This window comes from Triturus cristatus, chromosome 8 (genome assembly GCF_964204655.1).
Source record: "Triturus cristatus chromosome 8, aTriCri1.1, whole genome shotgun sequence".
Classification (NCBI taxonomy): Eukaryota; Metazoa; Chordata; class Amphibia; order Caudata; family Salamandridae; genus Triturus; species Triturus cristatus.
The window spans coordinates 59,509,062-59,532,136 of record NC_140591.1 but is presented as its reverse complement, the minus strand read 5'-3'; the positions used below and the strand labels follow the sequence as shown (position 1 = coordinate 59,532,136).

The following is a 23,075-nucleotide window of genomic DNA, read 5'->3' as shown; positions in this document are numbered from 1 at the left end:
CAGTGCCTGGGTATTATAACCATGTAAAAATGCACTTTCCCAGCGCATTACCTGTTCACTACAGGTACCTACACACTTTGGGGGTGACAACTACTCAGTGAGCATGCTAGCCACTGGTGTACACAATGCCATTAGTGCTAGTCAGACAACATGCACAATGAGAGAGGATGTGGACTGCACACTCACCTGCTCCCCTGGTTTTCCATACAGTTTGCTGTACTGTGGAAGGAGGCTGTCCAGCAGGGCCTTGTTCTTTTCCTCTGTGAAGGCTGGGGCCCTCTCCACAGTACGTGCCATTCTTGGAGCCCGAGGATACAGAGACAGTAGCAGTGGTAGCAGAGATGTCAATCTGGAGCATGTAGTGCAGGCAAGTGAGCTCTCAGGGGAAGAGACAGCCTTATATCTGTGCTGCAGAGGCAGATTCTGTGCCATGCGTCCAAAGCGATAGGTCCGAGTTGTTCGTATCCTATGAATTAGTCCAATCCATGAGATAGCACGCATCCCACACACCTACCACAACGTTCAAAATATCTGCATCATGACAGTTTTGATTTTGATACATTTGTGCAAAAACTAAACCGCATCGTACCGCACGCGAATCGTGCATGATGCAAAATGCGCGTCTGTCACCATGACGACCAACAGCCAATCTGTGCGTCCGGATCGGTCAGGATGTGTCAGACACGTATTTTGAAAACTCACCCGCCTCGAACACCATTGAATCAAGCATGCAATATGTCAGTCTGCATCGGTCAGGATGCGGAAGACGCGTATTTTGAAAACTCACCCGCGTCGAACACCATTGTATTAAGCATGCAATATGTCAGTCCGGCTCGGTCAGGATGTGGCTCACACAACCATGCAATACTCACCCACGTCGAACGCCATTGTATTAAGCATGCAATCGGTCAGTCCGACTCAGCCAGGACTTGACTTACGCGTCCATGCAATGCTCACTCATCATGTCAGACAGTATATGTAAGATTCATGTCATGCTGTATGCCCTGTGTGGATGGAGTGAAGCACATGTCAAATGAGACACAGAGAAAAACAAGATTTCTCCCATGATGATCCTAGCTTACAGTGCAACTATTGCATTGTTTGTGAGGAACATGACAAGTGTGAGTGACCACTTCACAGATCATCCTCCTATGCAGGACACAGTCCCAGGGGATCATTGTGTTTACACAGGGTACATCAACACATAATCACCGCATCATCTGATTATGTATTAAAGTCCGATGTGTGAATTCCTTTTGACTGTGTCCACAGTATGTGAGACTTGTACAATGCCAAAACTTACTGTTGAAAGTTTTAACAGTATTTTTACATACCTCATCTTGTATTTGTCATGTGAGTTGCTGTTGTGTCTATGTGTCACTGAATTACATGTATGCATGTCAAATATGTGATAGGATATGTAGGTCTGACATCACATCATGACAATGTCCACACCATGACAGTGGTGTGCATGGTGACAAACTGTCTGTATCTAGTGTTGTTGTTAGGTTGCAATACATGATCCATGTCTCAGTACCTTTAGAACATGTGCTAGTTGATCTTGACATCTATGTTTGATACTTAATTAGGTGTGTGTTGTGTATGTTACGATTGATCACATGGAGAGTGAGAGACAACAGTGAATAGTCACAGTACAACAATGTACCACTTGAAAATCCATGACAAAATTGAGTGTATGTTCAGGCTCACATAGCTGTCATACATCTGACTTCACTGTGCCTTTATTGAAAGTGAAATGTGATATGTTGAATCTAAATTACGTGATTTGTATTTGTAATAGTAATATGTGTACATACTTTGTCATATGTTACACAGGAGACCAAATGTCCACAGACCCTTCCCTGATCTTGCGACCATGGTGGAACGTGAATGAATGAGGAAATACAGGTTCACAAGGCAATTAATTTCTGAATCGACAGACCAGTTGCCACCACACTCGCAACCTGGACGCACATATCCCTTTGCCCTGACCCCCAAGGTGAAGGTGATGGCGGCACTACATTATTTTGCGACTGGATCGTTCCAGTTTACTGTGGCTGATGCTGGTGGGATGTCGCAGACGATGTTTAGTCGAGTGCTCCGGGATGTGTGTGAGGCCATGTTGAGGTTCCTCAACCTGTACATACAGTTTCCTACACCGCCACAGTTCTGTGCCATTAAAGATTATTTTTATGCTCTGGGATACATGCCACATGTGATTGGATCGATTGATGGGACACATGTGGGTTTGGTCGCACCACGAGCCCATGAACAGGTTTACAGAAATCGTAAACACTTTCATTCGATCAATGCCCTTGTGGTATGTCTGGCGGACCAGATCATCTCCCATGTATGTGTGCATTTCCCAGGATCTGCCCACGATGCATACATAATGAGAGGATGAGTCGAATACCCCAGCTGATGTCCCAGCTCAGGAATGAGCGTACCTGGCTTCTTGGTGAGTCATGTTGTCAGTTTCAGTTGTGTGTTCATTGTCTGTCATGTTGTATCCTGTTTTTGCTCAACTGATCATTTATATTTGATAAATGTAGGAGACTCTGGATACCCCAACATGCCATGGTTGCTGACACCACTCAGGAACCTGGTCACCCCAGCTGATGTCCGTTACAACGAGGCACATGGGCGGACCAGGTGAGTGATAGAGCGACCATTTGGGCTGCTGAAGACCAGATTTTGCTGCCTGGACCGGACAGAAGGTGCCCTTCAATATTCCCCGGGTAAGGTGTGCAAGATCATATTCGTGTGCTGCATGCTTCACAACTTGGCTGTGAGGAATGAGCTACCGCTCATCCAGGATGACAGGGACCAACGGCCTCCGTCAAGGGAGGATCCAGGCCTCGGGCACTTTGCCAGTGACGAGGAGGAGGAGGAGGTGGATGTCCGGAGACAGCTCATTAACAACTTTTTTACATGAGTGTAAGTATGTAAAGATGTTTGATGATGCCTTTCCTAAGCGTGATGTGTGTATGTAGAACAATATGTTGTGACACGTGTGTGTGTACGCTAATTTACAGGGTCATTGTTTTTGTACAGTGTATGTTAAGTTATGATGGTCACCACTACATTGTTGAAATTACTCCTAGCTTGTGTTCAGAAGTTACAATGGACAATAGTGAGTCAAATATTGGATATGTCACCATAGCAAGTTGTATTTAAGACTGTACTATGTCTCTCCTTCACAGGCTCCTTTGGCTGTTGTGCGGGTACACACAATGCTGTTCCATAATGGAATTTCAATTTGGAAAAGTACTCTCTGACAGACAATGTTTTTGGTCAGATTTTTCATTTCTTTTGTTTATTAGAATATTTGGAACTGTAATCAGTTTGCTTTTGTGTTGAGCAAAGCTTGTGCCTGTGTAATAAACCTGTTACCCACATTGATGTTTGCCTTGTCTGTTTCCACACATGCTACAATCGTTTATATACTGTATTTATGCCATGGTGTTCATTTCATTAGACAATAGTCATTGTTTGTGCGGTTCAATGGTTTAATGTGACAACAGTGTGTGCAATGTTTAAATGTACAATCAAAGTAGCCACGTGCACTCCATATGTCCTCAATTTTGTCAATATGTATTCCTTCGTTGTTTAATCATGTTTAATCCTTGAAGCGTGCAGCCTCGGAGACGTGGCCTGACCCAATGCCACGTGTATGTAAATACATCAGAACATTGGAGTAACGTTCCACTCCTTCCGGACGCACAGCTTACTCAATGGTTAATTCACCCAAGTACTCCACAATTAAACCGTGTTTCATTAAATATTTGTTCCATATTTTCCAACCGTTCAAAAATCTTTACCAAACTTTATTCCTGTCACAAGTGGGGCAGTGTATTTATAATATCGTTTCTTCTGCAACAGATATGCCTATCCAGGCCTTTTTCTGACGCATGGTATATACATCAAACATCCTTCAGAGTGGATCTTATTAACCCAATGCATTTCGAGCTATCAGTAGCTCTTCGTCAGGGGTTCACTAAAAACGTTAAAACATTAACATTTGAGAGTGTGTTTAGAAGTTGGATTAGCACAGAATGGTTTGAAAAACACTAACAAATGTCCATGTTTTAACGTTTTTAGTGAACCCCTGACGAAGAGCTACAGATAGCTCGAAATGCATTGGGTTAATAAGATCCACTCTGAAGGATGTTTGATGTATATACCATGCGTCAGAAAAAGGCCTGGATAGGCATATCTGTTGCAGAAGAAACGATATTATAAATACACTGCCCCACTTGTGACAGGAATAAAGTTTGGTAAAGATTTTTGAACGGTTGGAAAATATGGAATAAATATTTAATGAAACACGGATTAATTGTGGAGTACTTGGGTGAATTAACCATTGAGTAAGCTGTGCGTCCGGAAGGAGTGGAACGTTACTCCAATCTTCCAATGTTTAAATGTTGCATGTGCTATGTGTGTTGTGGTGACCTTGCGTGTCTATCTCTGGTATGTGTCATGTGACATTTCTTCACACAACGATAGATGAATTGTTAGCTGGTCCCTAGGATCATGCTGGATTATGCTAAATTACCCTAAACCAAGCTTACATTTTAGCTTTGTGTCTTACATTTTAGCACTCATTCTTTCTCTGCTTGTTGTGCAAGATGCCTTTGAGTCCACATGAGATCATTTTGGTTCTTTTCAAGCGCTGCGCCTGTGGAAATTTAGCTTGCAAACTGAACATTATCTGCGCCATCTTGTCTCTCCCCAGCACGAAACACAGGAAAGCGCACGGCAGCCATTTTAGGCACCCTGGTCTCTCCCTGCTCATTGCCGATCGCCAGCGCGTTCCCCTGGCGCTGCAAGCATCCCCCGCGCGCCAGCCACCCCCGCTCTCTCATACACGGGCCATAAACCCTCTCCTTCTGCGCGACCCTGCCATAGAACCACATCCCACGCCTGACCGACATCCCATACATGGTCATGCATCTCTTTGATAACCCCCTTCCTCTGCGCCCCATTGTCCGAACCGATCCCAGGCCATCACCTAGCCCTGCGGATGCAGTTTATTACCCTTACTGTAAGGGAAACACCCCACATCAAAGGGATTACAGTAGATCAAAGCCCCTACCCCCTGAGACCCGGCCGGTCACACACATCCCCGGGGATTGGCGGAATGTCCAGCTGTGTGATAGCCATCTCCTACTGTGGATGGGGTGGGGACTTCCACTGTAGATATGTGTGGGAACGAGCTCGAAGTGGGGATTCCGAGGATGTTCTTTCATGTTCCAAAATAATCTCAAGAATGTGCCACTTATGATAAACCTGCAATAAAGTCATAAACCTGTGTATAAGAGGCCAGGCCTCAGAGATGCAGTTAGAGCACCTCGTGACGATACCTTGCTGTCTGATCTGATGTGTTCTGCTCCGACGGAATAAAAACGTTGTTTCCTGCCTTCCAGTCTCCGGCGCCTGCCTCTTTCATTGGTAAATTATCGAATGGTATGAGAGGCGATTACCGCCGGGCAATACTTGAAGGGTTATCGACTGAAACTGCCGCTACCATTTAACAATTGGCGTCCCAAGCGTGGGGCCCATCAGAGACACTTGGATCCAGTGGGAGAGGTCCTGACGACAGAGTGAACGACTGCAACGATCGGGAGAGCTCCTGCCCAATAGACCCTCGTCTGGCAGCCGATCATCCGAACTTCACTGGTTCCGAGCAGACCTCTCTCGAGTGATCTACGGTCCTGACTGGGAACCATCAGGAGTGCCGCGGCAAATACGGAGAGTAGAGGACGATCGGGCGCTGGAGGCGGAAGACGAGAAACTGTCCACGCGGTCCGGGTAAGGTCGTGATACACGACAAATTGCGAAATAATTGATTGATTGTTTGAAGTTTTGAAATACTAGTATTGCTCATTGATTGTTCTCTTTGAGATATTCGCTGTCTACAAACGGGGAGGAGTAGAAATACTCTCTCTCTCTCCCTTTGCAGATAGTGAAGGGTAGGTAACGCAGACTTTTGTCCCCGTTGAAACCCGTCGTGCCTATCTTTATCTCCCCACTGATTGATTGTCCGAACATTGATTGTTTTGAAGAATAGTGCTCTTTGAGATATTCTCTGTTTGCAAATAACGTAGAATAGAAATATTCTGTCTAGTCTTTGCAAATAGTGAAGGGTAGGTAACGCAGACTTTTGTCCCCGTTGTAACCCGTCGTGCCTATCTTTATCTCCCCATTGATTGATTGATTGATTGTCCGAACACTAGTTGTTCGATATTGGTTCTTTGGAGGTATTCTCTGCTTACAAATAACGAGGAATAGAGATATTCTGTCTAGTCTTTGCAAGCAGTGAAAAGATAGGTAGTGCTGACTTTTGTCCCCGTTGAAACCCGTCATGCCTATCTTCTCCCCACTGATTGGTAGTTGGTTCTGCCCGGACCGCTTATTAGAGGTGGACCATCTGGCTCCACTGGAAGGCACCCCTAATAAGGACATGTTCACTAAATATGGACTAGTCGCCGTAGCTTATAGCAAGCTATGGCATAAATATACAAGGAAGGACCCCGAGAGTCAGTGGCCACTGATGGGATCCTTCGACGACCATAAGATAGAAATGCTAGAAATAGCTCTGCGTAGTAATAAAACGACGCCTACTATGCTCGACAGTATCGGCATGTGGCGCAAAGAAGCAACGCAACGGAAAAAGAGGGAAGAAGTAAAAGCAGAAAAGGAATTACGAAAGGCAGCTCACCTTGCGGCTAGAAAGTTAGAAGAAGAAATAAAGGAGAGAAGGGAAACTAAACTAAGACAGGAGCCCGAAACATCAGGCCAGTACGCTGTTAGGACCCCCTCTATGCTCTACCCTGAGTTGTCCTCTAAGCAACGAACGAATGACGAATTACTATTAGGTCCCCCGATTATTTACATGCCCCCTCCATACGCACCCTCCCAATCGATAGTGCAACACCCACAACCCCTAAACACGAGCGAAAGCAGTACAGGGGCCTCGGTCCTCACGGCCTCCGCGCCGGCCGAGCCTCTTGTACTGAACACAACGTCGGCAGTAACGTTGGATGACCCTGAGTTGAGAAAGAAAGATTCCACCAGAATGAATCGACTAACAAAGGATGAACGAGCAGGAATCGACAAGATAGTAAAGACACTGGTGGAGCGTAAGGAAAGTGAGGAGTATATAACAGACGTATATAACTCGTATGCAGACAGCCGCAGACGACACTTTGTCGTACGACTTTGTTATCACGCTCTGAATACATATGAGAATAGGTACCGCGATAAAGGTCCCGAAGGCTTAGCGGCCCTATATAGGAAGGTAGACATTGGGGAAGAAGGAGAGGGCGATGTGATGAACCTCTTCACTCGTACACTCGAGGTCTATCGACACCTTAAGGAACACGGACAGACAACCAAAGCAGAAACCCCCATAGCGACTAAGCCCCAGGAAGGAAGGACTGATACCATAATGCCCATCAAAGAGGCCGCCCCCTACTGGGTCCCCCCGCGAGGTCAGGGAACACATGACGACATCAACCACCAAGATGCGAAGGGGAGGGTTGTATATAATTGGGTCTACCAGCCATGGGACCGACAAGATATTTTGACCTTTAGAAAAACTCGACTTAAGAAAGAACCCGACTGCCTTCTACACCGAACTGGGTACAGCCTTAGGTTCAACAATAATGACTTTAGCAGATATCGACTTGTTCTTCGGGCTATGTCTGCCGGCTGATGTGTGGAAACAAATCCGGAAAGTTGACCATGCTGAGCCGTTTAGATATACCTGGGTACAACTCGATACCATAGATAAACAGCGAGAACCGGGACAGAAACCCCCGAAAGCCATATTGGAGCTCCCAGACAAGATTGTACAGAAGTTGAAGACTCTAATCCCAGAAAGAAAAGTAGACTGGTCGATAGTGACGGCTTGTCGCCAGAAACCCCAGGAGGATGTGTCTGAATACTTCTCCCGATTCGAGACTGTGTTTTCCGATTATAGTGGCCAGGACATGACCACTGCAACCGGACATCACCTCTTTGTCCAGAATTATGTGAAAGGTCTGTCACAAGAAGTCTCCCAGAAGCTACAGACCAGCGAGAGTAGTTGGGCAGCCTCCAAACGCGCAGCAATACTCCAGATGGCCCAATACTACGAAAACCAAAAGAATGAGAACGATAGGGCGTCAGAGAGGAAGAAAAAGGAACTGAAGGAGAGGGTAATGATAGCTCAGTTGCAAGGGGTGACTATAGGAAGGGAACCACCGAAAGGGAATTACCAACCAACCGACCCTAGAAAGCTACCCCCTAGAGACCATGCACCTGCACCCTACAACGGACGGAGAGACTTAGATGGGAACCAATGTGCGTTCTGTAGAGGGTTCGGACACTGGAAATCACAGTGCCCGGTCCTTCTGGAATTGGACAAAAATAGGGACCCTAGAGACACAGCACATGACCCCAGAAATAGAGGACAGGGACGAGGGTACAAGAACGACGCCATCAACGACAGGCCAGGCAGACCAAACACCTTTGATCGCCCCCGGCAAAACCAGTGTCAGCAGTCCGACTACGAAAGCACCCATGACTTCGCATAGGACCGCCAGGGGCAAGGGAGGGATCCAGTCGAACTCCGTGTTGACCAGCAAGGTCCTTACGTCACCGCTAAGGTCTTGGGCACAAAATCCCCATTCCTGGTAGATGCTGGGGCGACACGTAGTGCATTATCTAAACGACTGATTCCTAGGGCACCCTTGTCTGGCTCACACGTAACCTCAATAGGCTTCGATGGAACGCCCTCCACTAACCCCTTATCAGCACCAATCTCCTTTGACGTAGAAGATAACGCCACTGACACAACCTTTCTGCTCTCCTCCAACACCCCCGATGCTATTATGGGACTTGATTTGCTAAAACATTTTCGAGCTACCATCAGATGCTCCCCAGACGGAGTTCGAGTCATCCTGCACGATAACCCAGATCTGTTCAAACCCTGTCACACACGGCGTATGCTCTCTATAACCGATGCTGACCTATCCCTACTCGACACATTACCGTCACACCTATGGGCTAAAACTGACTCAGATGTAGGGCGCATGGTGATCGACCCAGTACACATAACCGTCCGACCGGACGCAGTGCTCCCAAAGCTTCCACAGTATCGGATATCGCCCGAAGGCGAGAAGGCATTGGTGGAAATCATCGAGTCCCTAGTCGATGCAGGAGTGGTAGAAGAAGTAGTCAGTAATGTTTGCAACAGCCCTATCCTACCCATTGTAAAGAAGCAAGGCGAGGGAGATGAGAAAGCATACCGCTTTATTGTTGACTTACGAGAAGTTAACAAAGTAGTCATACCTCAGTACCCCGTGGTCTCAGACATCACCACCATCCTCACCCTGATTCCATCCACTGCCACCACCTTTACCGTTATTGATCTCAAGAACGCATTCTTTTCCATCCCCATCCACCCAGACAGCCGCTACCTGTTCGGCTTCACTTTAAAAGCCCGTTCGTACAGATTCTGTAGGGCACCCCAAGGCTACACTGAGAGTCCCAGCATTTATAGCCAAGCCCTCAAGAGGCAACTAGATGCAGTCCAACTACCCGATGGAGTGGTGTTAATACAGTACGTCGATGACATTCTTTTGGCGGCCGACACCACTCCACTTGCCGTCACAGCCACCATTCACCTCCTCCACTTCCTCGCGGAGAACGGTCACAAGGTCTCCAGGAAGAAATTGCAATTCTGCCAACCCCAAGTAACATATCTAGGACACCTACTATCCAAAGACGGGAGAACACTTACCCCTGACCGAATTCAGACCATCCTAGAAACCCCTGTTCCCAAAACTCAGAAGCAAGTGCGGTCCCTAGTAGGCCTCATCTCCTTTTGTCGACAATGGTTGCCAAACTTCAGTCTCATCGTAAAACCTCTGCTCTCCCTGCTGGCTAAAGATGTCCCCTTCCCCCTCCCCTGGACACCCGAATGCCAATCCTCCTTCAAAGAATTACGAGACGCCCTCTGCTCGGCCCCAGTCCTAGGAACCCCAGACTACACTAAACCTTTCTCCCTCTACACCCACGAAAGGGAGGGATGTGCGCTGTCTGTCCTAACCCAGTCCATAGGCCCTAAACAACGCCCTTGTGCCTACTTCTCTGCCACTCTTGACCCCGTAGCCAGAGCTTTGCCCGCCTGCCTTCGAGCAGTAGCCGCCGCTGCTGTCTCCATCCGACAAAGTGAGGGGATCGTGCTCTCGAACCCCCTCACAGTATTGGTACCCCATGCAGTTGACACCCTCCTGAACCAAACCAAGACTCAACACCTGACTAGCGCACGACTGACTGGTTACGAACTGACTCTGCTTGCACCTCATATCACATTGAAACGATGCACCACTCTGAACCCAGCTACTCTACTACCTCTCCCTGACACTGACCCCAATGCGTCCCCTATACATGACTGCGTGACCCTCACCGACGAACAGACCAAGAGTAGGGTTGACCTCCGGGATACTGCCTTCCCGGACCCTGACGGAGAACTGTGGGTGGATGGCTCATGCATCAAGCTCCCCGATGGCACCACCTCAGCTGCCTATGCAGTCACCACAGCCCGAACAGTTGTTGAGACAGCCCGCATCACACAGCGATCCGCACAGGCGGCGGAACTAATTGCTCTCACACGAGCATGCATCCTGGCAGCGGGGACAACCGCAAACATTTACACAGACAGTCAGTACGCCTTCGGGGTAGTTCACCACTTTGGGCTCTTATGGAAAGAGAGGGGATTCTTGACTTCCCATGGCACACCCATCCTGCATGGAGATCTAGTCTCTGCCCTGACCGAAGCAGTCCTCCTCCCCACACGGCTGGCCGTGATCAAATGCCAGGCACACAAGAAGGTGACAGACATTATAGGACAGGGAAATGCACTAGCTGACATTACTGCCCGAACCACAGCCGAGAATAGGTCCACGACCCATATGTACGTGACCAGGTCACAAACTGAGAAATGGAAGGATGCTAGGGAAACGATTAGGGATATCCAACTAGCCAGCACACCACACGAATTAACTGAATGGGCCCGGGTGGGATTGAAGGGCGATGACGGTTGCTGGCGAACTAAAGACTCGAACAAATGGTTGCTACCCGACTCATACTTGATCCCCATGCTGACCATGGCACACTCCCCCGCACACATAGGGTCTGCCCCCATGATCGAACTCATCTCCAAAGTCTGGCACAACGACAAAATCCCAGACTCAGCCAAACGTCTGGTCCAACAATGCCTGGTATGCCTCCAACACAACCCTGGGAAAGGAACTGCTGTACCCCGGGGAGGGTTTGGGGTTCCCAATCACCCCTTTGAAGTCCTACAAATGGACTATGTCCAGTTAGAAAGGTGCCAAGGTTTGAAGTACGTACTTGTCGTTGTGTGTGCCTTCAGCAAGTGGGTGGAAGCCTACCCAACCCACGACAACACCGCTATGACAACTGCAAAAGTACTACTGAAGGAATTCTTCCCCCGATACGGCCTTTGTCGAATTTTGTGGAGCGATAATGGCCCCCACTTTGTAGCCGAGGTTATCCAACTCATCCTAAAGGGGCTGGGTGTGAAACAGAAATTCCACGCGGTCTTCCATCCCCAATCTGCAGGCCTGGTTGAGCGACATAATGCCACATTGAAGCTTAAGATAGCAAAAATAGTCGCCACCACAGGACTGAAATGGCCAGACGCCCTCCCGCTAGCATTGCTATCAATGCGTTCCACCCCCACTAAACACCACTTGACACCCTACGAGGTCGTTTTCGGACGGCGCATGAACCTTTGGACTGCACCAAAGCCAACATCCATCCACGACGTCCCGGACGTCCTCATGTCTGACTATTTGTATAACCTAACTAAAACGTTGTCTGTTATCCATCAGCAGGTGCTGCACGCCATTCCCGATGTTTCCAGGGGCCCCGGACACGACATCCAACCCGGTGACTTCGTCTTAGTGCGTAACTTCCAGCGCACCAAGAGTCTGGAGCCCCGGTGGACGGGCCCCCTACAAGTCCTGATCACCACCCGAACAGCTCTTCGAGTGGAGGGGAAACGTAATTGGCTGCATGCACACCACTGCAAGAAGGTATCACCGACCCTGACGAATACGGACAACATCACCGCCCAAGAAGAACTTCTGGACAAAGACCGACCATCCCTGAACCGCCGCCCAGATACGGAGACACTTGAGCTAGTGAAATATCCCGATCCCACCGTGCCATCCAAGGAAGGATATAACTTGCGACGAAAGGAGAGAACTTCGGCTAAGCAGACCACAAACTAAGTTGAAATCTCAGAGCGGTAGCCTAGTCACCTCAAAGGCCACCAGGAGAGAAACTAAACAAAGTCTGTGGTTCTGCCCGCTACCGAGTCTCTTGAAGGTGATGGAAGCGCCCGACATGAAGATGATGGAAGCAACCGGACGTCCGAAGATCCACTACAAAAACCCAAAGACTGACAGAATGCACAGCTCAAAGACTATTACACTTTTCATTACCCTTCTCTTTTGCCTTCTCCTCATGGTCACTTTCTGGATCATGGAGGAGAGCACACCCGGTCATAAGACATTGCTGACCACCGTTCAACCTACCACCATGAAAGAACACCATCTGATCTCACTTTCACCCCAACTCCGAGAAAGGCGTAAGGAGTTCTGGAATAACTCTTTTGTGCAGTTGCTCCACCAGCACAATCTTGCCGCCAACGCCACTAATTGCTGGATTTGTGGATTGCTACCACATGCTACTGGACACTCTATCCCTTTCATCCCTTCACCTTTTTCTGTCCATGGTTCCTGCCTCGCCTGGCTAATCCTCCTGCAAGAAAGCTACAAGGACAATGCCACTTCCGGCAGAACCATGTCACACTTCTACCATGGGTTCTGGCTGAACAAAACCGGAAGAACTTCTGCCCTCTTCTGCCCTCTGAGATCGAACACTTCCTTTCACATGGACATCCCTGCCAAAGAACGAGTTGAAATGCAAGTGTTCAACAACCCAGCCAGACCCACCTTCTCTTACCTCCGGAAACGGACGGCCGCCACCCTAACAGTGGCCCTGTCCGTCATCAACATCACTGGATTTGTGTGCCTCGAAGGTCTGGGGGTGCAGCTGGTGGGCCACAGCTCCTGCCTCATCACCCGAACATTGGACTTAGTTGATCCACCCTCCTTTGTTGCCTCCCCGAATATGTACCTCGTCTGTGGTACTAAGGCCTACACCTGGCTTCCGAAAGGTTGGGGAGGCACCTGCTACATCGCCTTTGTCCTTCCTCCGACATATGTGGCTCCAGCAAACCATCACCGACAGAAACGTGCCAAAGACATTGTGCAAGCCGACTCCACCGGGGCACAGTTCATGGACGCAGTAAAAGGTCTTGTTCCACTTTGGGGTCCAATGGCAAACAGCCGTGCCATCCGCCACTTAACCCAGGCAGTCGAAACAGCGATGAACATTACGGCTGGCGCCCTCGCCAACAACACCGCCGAGCTCCAGGCCGTCCGCCTAGTGGCCCTTCAGAACCGCCTCGTTCTAGATGTGGTTCTGGCTGATCGTGGAGGAGCATGCCGCATCATTGGGTCCAGCTGTTGTACCTACGTACCGGATAACTCACCCTCAGTCTACAAAGCAATTGAACACCTCCACAGACTTTCCGCAGAGGTTCATCAGGAGCAAGAAGAATGGTCACTGGGGAGTTGGTTTTGGGACACTATTAGAAATTGGGGATGGAGGCTGTTCTCATTTATCCTAATACCAATTGTGATACTATGTGGATGCTGCTTGGGGATTCAGTGTCTGCCACCTTTATGCTCGCTTTTTATGAACTGCATCTGCCCTAAGACTTTGAACTTTGAAGCGGAACGAATGAAATCTCTGTATGAGATGGAAGTTCGTAGTATTATGGGGATAGATCCAAACTAGACAAGCTGGCGAGATATGTTAAAAGGGAGGACTGTGGAAATTTAGCTTGCAAACTGAACATTATCTGCGCCATCTTGTCTCTCCCCAGCGCGACACACAGGAAAGCGCACGGCAGCCATTTTAGGCACCCTGGTCTCTCCCTGCTCATTGCCGATCGCCAGCGCGTTCCCCTGGCGCTGCAAGCATCCCCCGCGTGCCGGCCACCCCCGCTCTCTCATACACGGGCCATAAACCCTCTCCTTCTGCGCGACCCTGCCATAGAACCACATCCCACGCCTGACCGACATCCCATACATGGTCATGCATCTCTTTGATAACCCCCTTCCTCTGCGCCCCATTGTCCGAACCGATCCCAGGCCATCACCTAGCCCTGCGGATGCAGTTTATTACCCTTACTGTAAGGGAAACACCCCACATCAAAGGGATTACAGTAGATCAAAGCCCCTACCCCCTGAGACCCGGCCGGTCACACACATCCCCGGGGATTGGCGGAATGTCCAGCTGTGTGATAGCCATCTCCTACTGTGGATGGGGTGGGGACTTCCACTGTAGATATGTGTGGGAACGAGCTCAAAGTGGGGATTCCGAGGATGTTCTTTCATGTTCCAAAATAATATCAAGAATGTGCCACGTATGATAAACCTGCAATAAAGTCATAAACCTGTGTATAAGAGGCCAGGCCTCAGAGATGCAGTTAGAGCACCTCGTGACGATACCTTGCTGTCTGATCTGATGTGTTCTGCTCCGACGGAATAAAAACGTTGTTTCCTGCCTTCCAGTCTCCGGCGCCTGCCTCTTTCATTGGTAAATTATCGAATGGTATGAGAGGCGATTACCGCCGGGCAATACTTGAAGGGTTATCGACTGAAACTGCCGCTACCATTTAACACGCCACAAGGTTAAAATTCAAGACTCTTTGTAATGGCAGATCTAGTCAGCACGTATTGTTTATCCATGAAATGCTACACTTTTTGACACAAAAGAGAAATACTTGCATTACATTGACACACAAGGGATTCATCTACACAGATGGAAGTTTCCTTCTGCGAACCAGAGCTTTGCTGTGCATATGCTGTAACCAGTACTCCTAGTTTCTAAGGTGAGCGGTTCACCCGATTTGGCACAGAGATCTTCATTAGTGTGATAAATATGTCACCATCACAGGGAGGGTGGTGATTTCCACACTGTTCATAGAAACACATTTCACCTTTTGTCTTCTATGGAATTGTGACAATGATTATTGTTTAATTATCATGTATTCTGCTGCTGGTGCGAGCTTGTATACTGCATTGTAGGACAACGGACAGAGAATGTTCTTTCTTAAACGTGACATTTTAGACTTTACATAGACTCTGCATTATATTTTTGTGGACAAGCATGGGTGAGTGAGCGAGAAGGTGTGCATTGCTACCGGGACTCTGAGAGGTTGATAGTACTGTGTTCTGGGTGGTAGAATCATTGTGTATCTTCTGTATGTTGTGTTGAGCTAATGAGACTCTAGAGGTAGTGGGTCTTTGGATTGTGGTTTCTGATGTGCAAGGAATTTCCAAGCATCTTTCAACAACGGCCTACTTTATTGTGCATAGTTCTGTATGTGCAGAATCCCTACCTCCTAACTCATGCACATCATTTGGAGACAGTGCCAGGTTAAACTGATCATAATTTCAATTGTGGGTACAGTGTATGATTCACAGATGACACAGGGATTGTGTGAATATGATTTTATTAATGTGCATATGACAAATCTAACAGTTAAGGGTAATTGCATTCCAAAGCTTTAAATCCAAAGTTCATGGAGGAGTTGGAAGTGTTGTTAGATGAAAATCTTCCAAGCAAAGTCCACAGTAATTTTGGCAAGTAGTCCAACTCAAACACTCCATTCCATGTGAGAGAGTCCAGGGACTGTCAACAAACTGAATGCTTTGCACACAATGGAGGATATACAGAACATTTCTTTACTTCCTGGGGGGGATGCATGACCATCAGTCTCTCACTTGCCAGTCTTCCTTGGACGGCCCCTCCACTTCAGAGGGGGGGGCCCTCAGTATCAGGCTGCTGCGGAGGAGGGGACTCTACGCCAGACTCCTCATCCCTCACTGTGGCAGTTGCAGATGTTGAGTCAACAGGTGTGGAGTACACACGGGGAGGTGGGGTAATGTTGGTAGTTATCTGGCGTAGGCATGTGAGTATGTCCCTATGCACCGCTGTGAGATTGTCTATTTTTGACCAGTTGGACTCCATACGGTCCATGTGTTGGTCCATACGGTCCATGTGTTGGTCCATACGGTCCATATGGTGGTCCATCCGGTCACAATGTGCAGCCTGCTGATGTTTGATGTCCCTGAGGACCCCAACAACCTGGCCAAAGTCTCCGGTGTATTCGCGATATACATCATATATGCGTTACAACTCGGGGTCAGCTTGATCTTCGACACCAGCTGTGGGGCGTGTCCTCCCACCACACACCCTCACACCACTCCTAATCCTACCCGCATGGACATTGCCTGGCGTTGCACACACTGACAGCTCCTGTCCTCCTTCATTGTTGACAGGGCTGGTGTTTCCTGCCAACTCCAGAGTGGCCTGTGTTGCTGTGCTCCCAGGGTTTTGTTATCTGGGTGTGTCCATGGGGATCCTGGGCATCTGGATGTTCACAGATGTTGCAGGAGTGGTCGCTGGGGCTGCTGATCATACTGGTGCCACATGCTGACCCACACCGGAGGTGCCAGGTTGGTCCCCATCGCCCGAGGAAGTGTGAGAGTCATCCCCACTGGAAGTCTCAATGTCTGACGTAGTGCTGAAGGTGCTGGTGGACTCTGAATCGTGTCCAGATGCTGACCTCAGTTCAGGAGTGCCTGTGGGTAGACGAGGGACACAATGTTAGCTGTGTATTTTCACATGATATGGTGTCATACACAGACAAATGTGAAGATGTTGTGGATAATGTAGCGTTTCCTTCAAATTTATACTCATCAATCGTCACAGACACTGGGATATTTATTCATGGAACATTGTGATTTTGTAAATATGTGTTTTATTGAGCATGTCCAGCTCTGTGCATCCATGTGCATGTCTTTTTATCCTTGACTGTACGAAGAAATTGATTGTCAAGTGTCACACTGTGCATGACCCAGGTGTGTTGTTATTTCACACATCAGTGTTTTCACTATGACATACATACTGAAACAATTCTGATGTTTAGCAAGATTTGTGCATCTGTGCTTACCTTTGTGCATGTTTGTAACTGTCACATTGCTGAGGTGACATACAAACTCACTCTCCTGAATCTGTGTCAGTATTTACAAATTTTGCTTGGATGAATGTGTTAATGTGAACCATCAATGACATAACATGTGTGACAGCGGATGCAATTGCAACGCGTTTGTTATGACAAATGCATTGTTACATGGCAGTCCATTGAAACACAAGTCATTACATTGACATGCAGTGGGGGAGTCGCTAACATGAGTTGTTGTATAATCTGATATTTGTATAATCTGACATTCCCTATTGTTGCACACACTGGACTTGTAATGGTAAATTGTATCAGTTCATAATCCTGTGCAGAACCTACAGCAAGTTTGTGTGATGTTTTGTGTTGTGATGTTCTGCAATGTAACAACATGGTCGTTGTTATGCCTGTGTTGTTTTTGCATGGTTTGTAAACGTATGCAATGTGAGAAGACATATTTGTGTTGATATTTCTCATCACTTTGCACACACGTGAATATGTTTCTGTTGTACATTTTGTCGCTGCTTACTTTCACGCATGATCACTTCATGTGCTATCTACTTGTTCTCCATGGACAGAGGAGTTTCCCATGGATGATCAGTTGCCTTTTCATGGTCCGAGCATGTGAGGTACAGTGTGTTTAGTGCCTGAGTTAGGCTGCGTTGACTTCTACCCCTCTTCCCAATGGCAAACAGACCAGCTTACTCATCATTGACAGAGGATCAATGACAGCGAGGGTAGTGTAGTTCAAGGATGCTAAAACCGCTGACTGATGTTGAAGTACAATGCAAAACACAACAATGCCTTGTGCACATGACACAACGCAAGAGTGTCAGCCATCTTGCATTGCACCTCACATCTACTGTCAGATGGGCATTGTCCCTGATGTGTGTTTATATTGTGTGTGGTTTGTGTTATGTGGTGTGACTGCTAATTAGACTGTGCCCTGTCCTCCACGCACATTTATAGCATGCACAGTGAGGGCACATGTGACTAATCTTTACCTGTCAGTGTGTGGAATGTACAGTTAAGGTTATGCTCTGTAGTTGTGTGAGTAGGCCAAGAACTGGCTGTCAGTTTTTCAAAATCTGTACATGATGCCCCTGTGTAGCCATCTTGACAGGACATTTGCATTCACTCTCAGGGACAGCATAGTGACAGGTGTGTTATTGTGGGAGTGGGGTATGTGTGTGTGGCAAGTGGTGGCTGGTGACAGTAATCATAGCTTCCACTCCTCCTCGCACCCAGACCAAATGGACCATCATGTACCATGGTTCCATGACAGTGAGTACAAAGTTACATTCAAGATGTCTGACAGTGGTGCCTGTAGTCATGCTGGCCATGACTGCCAACAGGGCCTTGTGTTCCCCACACCAAAAGCCAGTGTCAGCCATCTTGACAGGGCATTTGCATTCACTCTCAGGGACAGCATAGTGACAGGTGTGTTATTGTGGGAGTGGGGTGTGTGTGTGTGTGACAAGTGGGTGCTGGTGGCAAGATGTCTGGCTGTGATGTCTGTGGCTGTGTATTTGAGGTAATTTTAGACTATTTAAACATGTACTCACCAGGTTCCGGTATTCCAGCTAATCCAGTTATGGCCTCCGGTGGGAGGAGGTCCCGCACCTTCACCTCCCAGGTGGTGAAACGCGCCGGTTTATGACAGCCACCACCAGTCTTGTTGCTCAGGGCATGTTCTCTGGCAATCAGCTTCTTAACCCTCCTGCGTACATCATAGTACTGGTTCCGGATATCTTCCTTTGTGTGCAAGGTAGGTGATTGGGCATTCATCTTGTTGACAATCCTTTCCCACATCTTGGTTCTCTGGGACTGGGAGGTCTGTTGGGCCATGGTGCCAAATAACTGTGGCTCAACTCGGATGATTTCATCTATCATGACTTCCAACTCAGCAGCTAAGAACTTTGGATTCTTCTTTGGGGGCATGGTGATGGATGGTGGTGGAGATGTATGTGTGTGTGAAGGTGAGGGTGAGTGTGTGTGAGTGGAGGTGTGTTTCAGTCGTTCTAGTTGTGTGAAGGTTGTGTAGTGGATGAGGTGTGTGTTTGTAGTGGGTAGATGAGTTGTCTGTGTAGTAGTGTGGTCTGCTTGCATGTCTGTCGAAGTAGCAAATGGTGTTGGGAAGTTTTTGCTCCTTTTATATAGGTTGAGTTGTGGGTGTGTCTTAACATTTAAATTGAGTCTTTTTTGGAGATGACAATGCATTTTTTGGTAATCTTTTTTCAGTTTCTATTGTATTATTTTTTTCAAATTATGTAAGTTGTTTTGACGGCACATGATGCTTGCTCTTGTGTTATTTGTTTTGTTCAAGTCTGTTCCATTCATACTAGGCTATGTGGTATTGTTCGTGTACGAGTCGGTCGCGTTGTGTATGTGCTTGTCTATGTAGGATCGTTCGCGTACGTGTCTATTGGGTTGTGTTAATGCTGGAGTATGTGGCATCGTTCGCATCCGAGTCTGTGTCGTGTTAATGCTTGGCTACATGGAGTCGTTTGCGTACGTGTCTGTTGCGTCGGGTTGACGCTTGGCTATCTCGAATCTTACGCGTACGAGTCTATCGTGTCAGGCTCCTTACCTGCCGACTCAGCTGTAAAAAAAAAATTACGGCCAAGTCGGTTGTAAATTTCAAGAATCGCATCGTACACAGCCATTTGGAAGGCGCATGTACGGTTCAGTCGGAAAATCTGACGGGTCCGTGTCAGGAAAAAACGTTTTCCAGCCGAAATCGGAATTGACCCCAAAGTATTTTAATAATGTAAGTTTGTCTTACCTTAACGCAGCTCTCCCTTCTTCTGTTCTCTCCAGCGACGATCTCCGTAATGATGAAAGTTACCATGACACGTCGACGTCATTTCTTTTGGTAAAAATAAAAAAAGGACATTTTCTCTCATTGAAAACAATGGAAAAGCGTGGGAAATTTTTTCAAAAATGTATTATAGATGTTACTGTACAAAATAAAATACAAAAATATTTTTATAAAATATGTATATGTCTACTCTAATTTTTATCATTTTTCTTAATTTATTTAAATAATTAAAAATATGTAAATGTATTCATAGAAAATTATTATAAATACATTACATGTCTTGTATTTGTTTATACATGTTTATGTATGTCCCAAAAATGTAAAAATGCTAAATAATGTTTTTGTAATTTACACATTTAAAGGTATATATTTTATATTTTTTAAACATTAATAAATATTAATTTACATATACTTTACATTAGATTATATTTATAATTTGTCTCCATTAACATCTTAACCATCATAATCTTTAAACATCACAATACTTATTTTTGCATTACTAATTATTTATATTTAGACTAATTTTAATATATAAATATGAATATTATTACCTGAGTAAAAAATTAAAAAATAACATAATTACCTCATTCATTAGCAAAAAATAAATAATTACTTAGAAATTAATTTACACAATAACAAACAATTTCCATTACATATTAAATATAAAATAATAAGATTAAATATGAAATATTAAATATAAACTTTTCAGTTAATAATTTAAAATTAAACTTTAAATAGTAATACCTGAGTATTATTTTATTTTTTAAATCAAATAATATTTTCTATTATAACACCTTACAATTACTATTAATACCTGAGTATCAATTAACCAAAAAATATACCTATTCCATTAAATAATTCATATCATTACTATCATAAATATTGACTAATTAATAACAAAATAAATACCCGAGTATTATATATTTTGTTTAACTAATTAATATTTTCTATTAGTTTTTGCCTATTTAATACCACGTTAGTATTAATATTCATACCTGAGTATTAATTTACCCAAAAATATACCTATTACATAAAATAATGAATATGATTATTATCATAAATATTAACTATTTAATAACAATCTTAAGACCTAAAAATTAATAACTTTAACAAATAGATTTTTTTAAATTAATTAATATTTGTTATATTATTAAACATACATTATCAAAAAATAAAACAAACATTTACCATACAATACTTACCAATGCGTTGTAAAAGCATGCGTTGTACTTGTATATGTGTTGTAATGGCATGCTTTGTAAAATCATGCGATGTAAGTGTACCTGCGTTGTAATGGTTGCATTGTAAAGGCATTACAACGTAATGCCTGCGATGTAAAGGATGTCTCCCACGCCCGAGTCCTGGCCCGACCGCACTTTGGGCGACCGAGGAGCGGCCCTTCTCGTGCGGCAGGGTGGCCTGGAAGAGAAGGAGCCGAGGGCCTAGAGGGGACCCCCAGCTGCACTCGGTGGGAGGCGTGCGGGATATGGAGCGGCCTGGCTCTCCCCTTCCAGCGCCTCTGACCCGGGCAATGGTGGGACGGGCTAACAACCAGCCTGCTGACACGGCTCGGGCCACCCAGTGACAGATGGCTGATGTGCAGGTGGGGTGACCCTCCCTCATTGCCAGGTACCCTGTTTGACCCAGTCCCATACAGATGGGCTGAGGGGTTTGAACTCGCACGGTCCCTCCCGGTAACCCCGGGAAGGACCGGCGGCGGTGGAGCTGCTGCCTGCTCCGGTTGCTCCAGGAGTCCCCTTTGCCCACGGGTGGGCAGGGGAGACTCCCGGCCCGATTGCTTGGTAACGCTTTTTTTTCTCCCAGCGGTGCAGTCTGACTCCCAGAGGGGAAGCCTTGAACGGGACGCCCGGGCCCTCTCATCGCGTGGGCGGTGGACAGACAGCATCGCCTTCCTCCTGCCTCTCCTGCGCCCGCAGGTGGGCGAACGTTTTCTAAAAGTTGCCTGTGACTCTTGGCGGTGGATCACTCGGCTCGCACGTCGATGAATAACATAGCTAGCTGCGAGAATTAGTGTGAATTGCAGGACACATTAATCATCGACACTTCGAACGCACCTTGCGCCCTGGGTTCCTCCTGGGGCTACGCCTGTCTGAGGGTCGCTCGATCGTCAATTGCTGGGCTTGAGCTCCATCCGGCAGGCCCTGAAGTGCGGGAGCCCCCCTACCTGCAAGCCAGCTGAGGGTCTGCCGGCTGGGGATGGAGGTCCATCGGGGCCCGAGGAGGCTCTCCCCAGCCTGGCCTAGTGTTCGGAAGCTGGGACTTGGACCGGGCCCGGGGCTTGAGCCCTGTCCGGCGGGCTCTGCGGTGCGGTAGGCCTCCGTCCTGCAAGCCAGCTGAGGGTCTGGGCGCTGGGGACAGGGGGTCCATCGGGGAATGGGGAGGCCCTCCCGGGCCTGGCCTAGGGTTCGGAAGCGTGGACCCGGCCCGGGGCTTGAGCTCCGTCCAGAGGTCTCTGGGGTGTGGGAGCCCCCTGGTCCCAATGCTCTGCGTTCTCATCAGAGCACGGAGTAGGCAAATCTCCGCACACTCCACAGGCAGAGCGAAGATCTCTGCCCGCCCCTACACAAAATGCCTTGCAAGCGGCAGCGCGTGCGCTATCTCAAGTGAGATCTAAACAGGTGGCAGAAACAAGGCAGCGCTGCCACTGAAAATGAGAACTTTTAGGGGTCTATTAGGATGGCATACGGATCGCCACCACCCTACTGGCGGTGGCGATCCGCATGCCAAAACACCCCACTGGTCGGCCTTTTACCCCCCCCACCACATTAGCATGGCGGGGTACCGCGGCGGATGGAAAGACCGTCCCCCGCTTTTCCACCAGTAGGTAATCATCATGGAAAGGCAATCGCCATGGAAAGGCATGCGGAGTTCTCTTTGGGGACTCGTAGCAGGGGGTGGGAGGCTGCACTTGGGGGGTACCACATTGGCGTGCGCAAGGTGGCAGGCACCACGCGGTGCCTGTCACAATGTGCATGCCAATGCACAACATGCATATATAGCATTGTGGAGGGTGCTGTTTACAGCACCGCTCGCCACAATGCAATATATGCTGGATGC

The 23,075-nt window shown here is 47.3% G+C and overlaps 1 non-coding gene across 1 annotated transcript; it reads left to right on the top strand.

The window, feature by feature from the left end:
* Window positions 1-21,964: 21,964 nt before the first annotated feature.
* On the top strand, window positions 21,965-22,117 carry LOC146801325 (5.8S ribosomal RNA). The gene has a single exon (XR_014968433.1). It is a non-coding gene; the product is annotated as a 5.8S ribosomal RNA (ribosomal RNA).
* The last annotated feature ends 958 nt before the right edge of the window (window positions 22,118-23,075 follow it).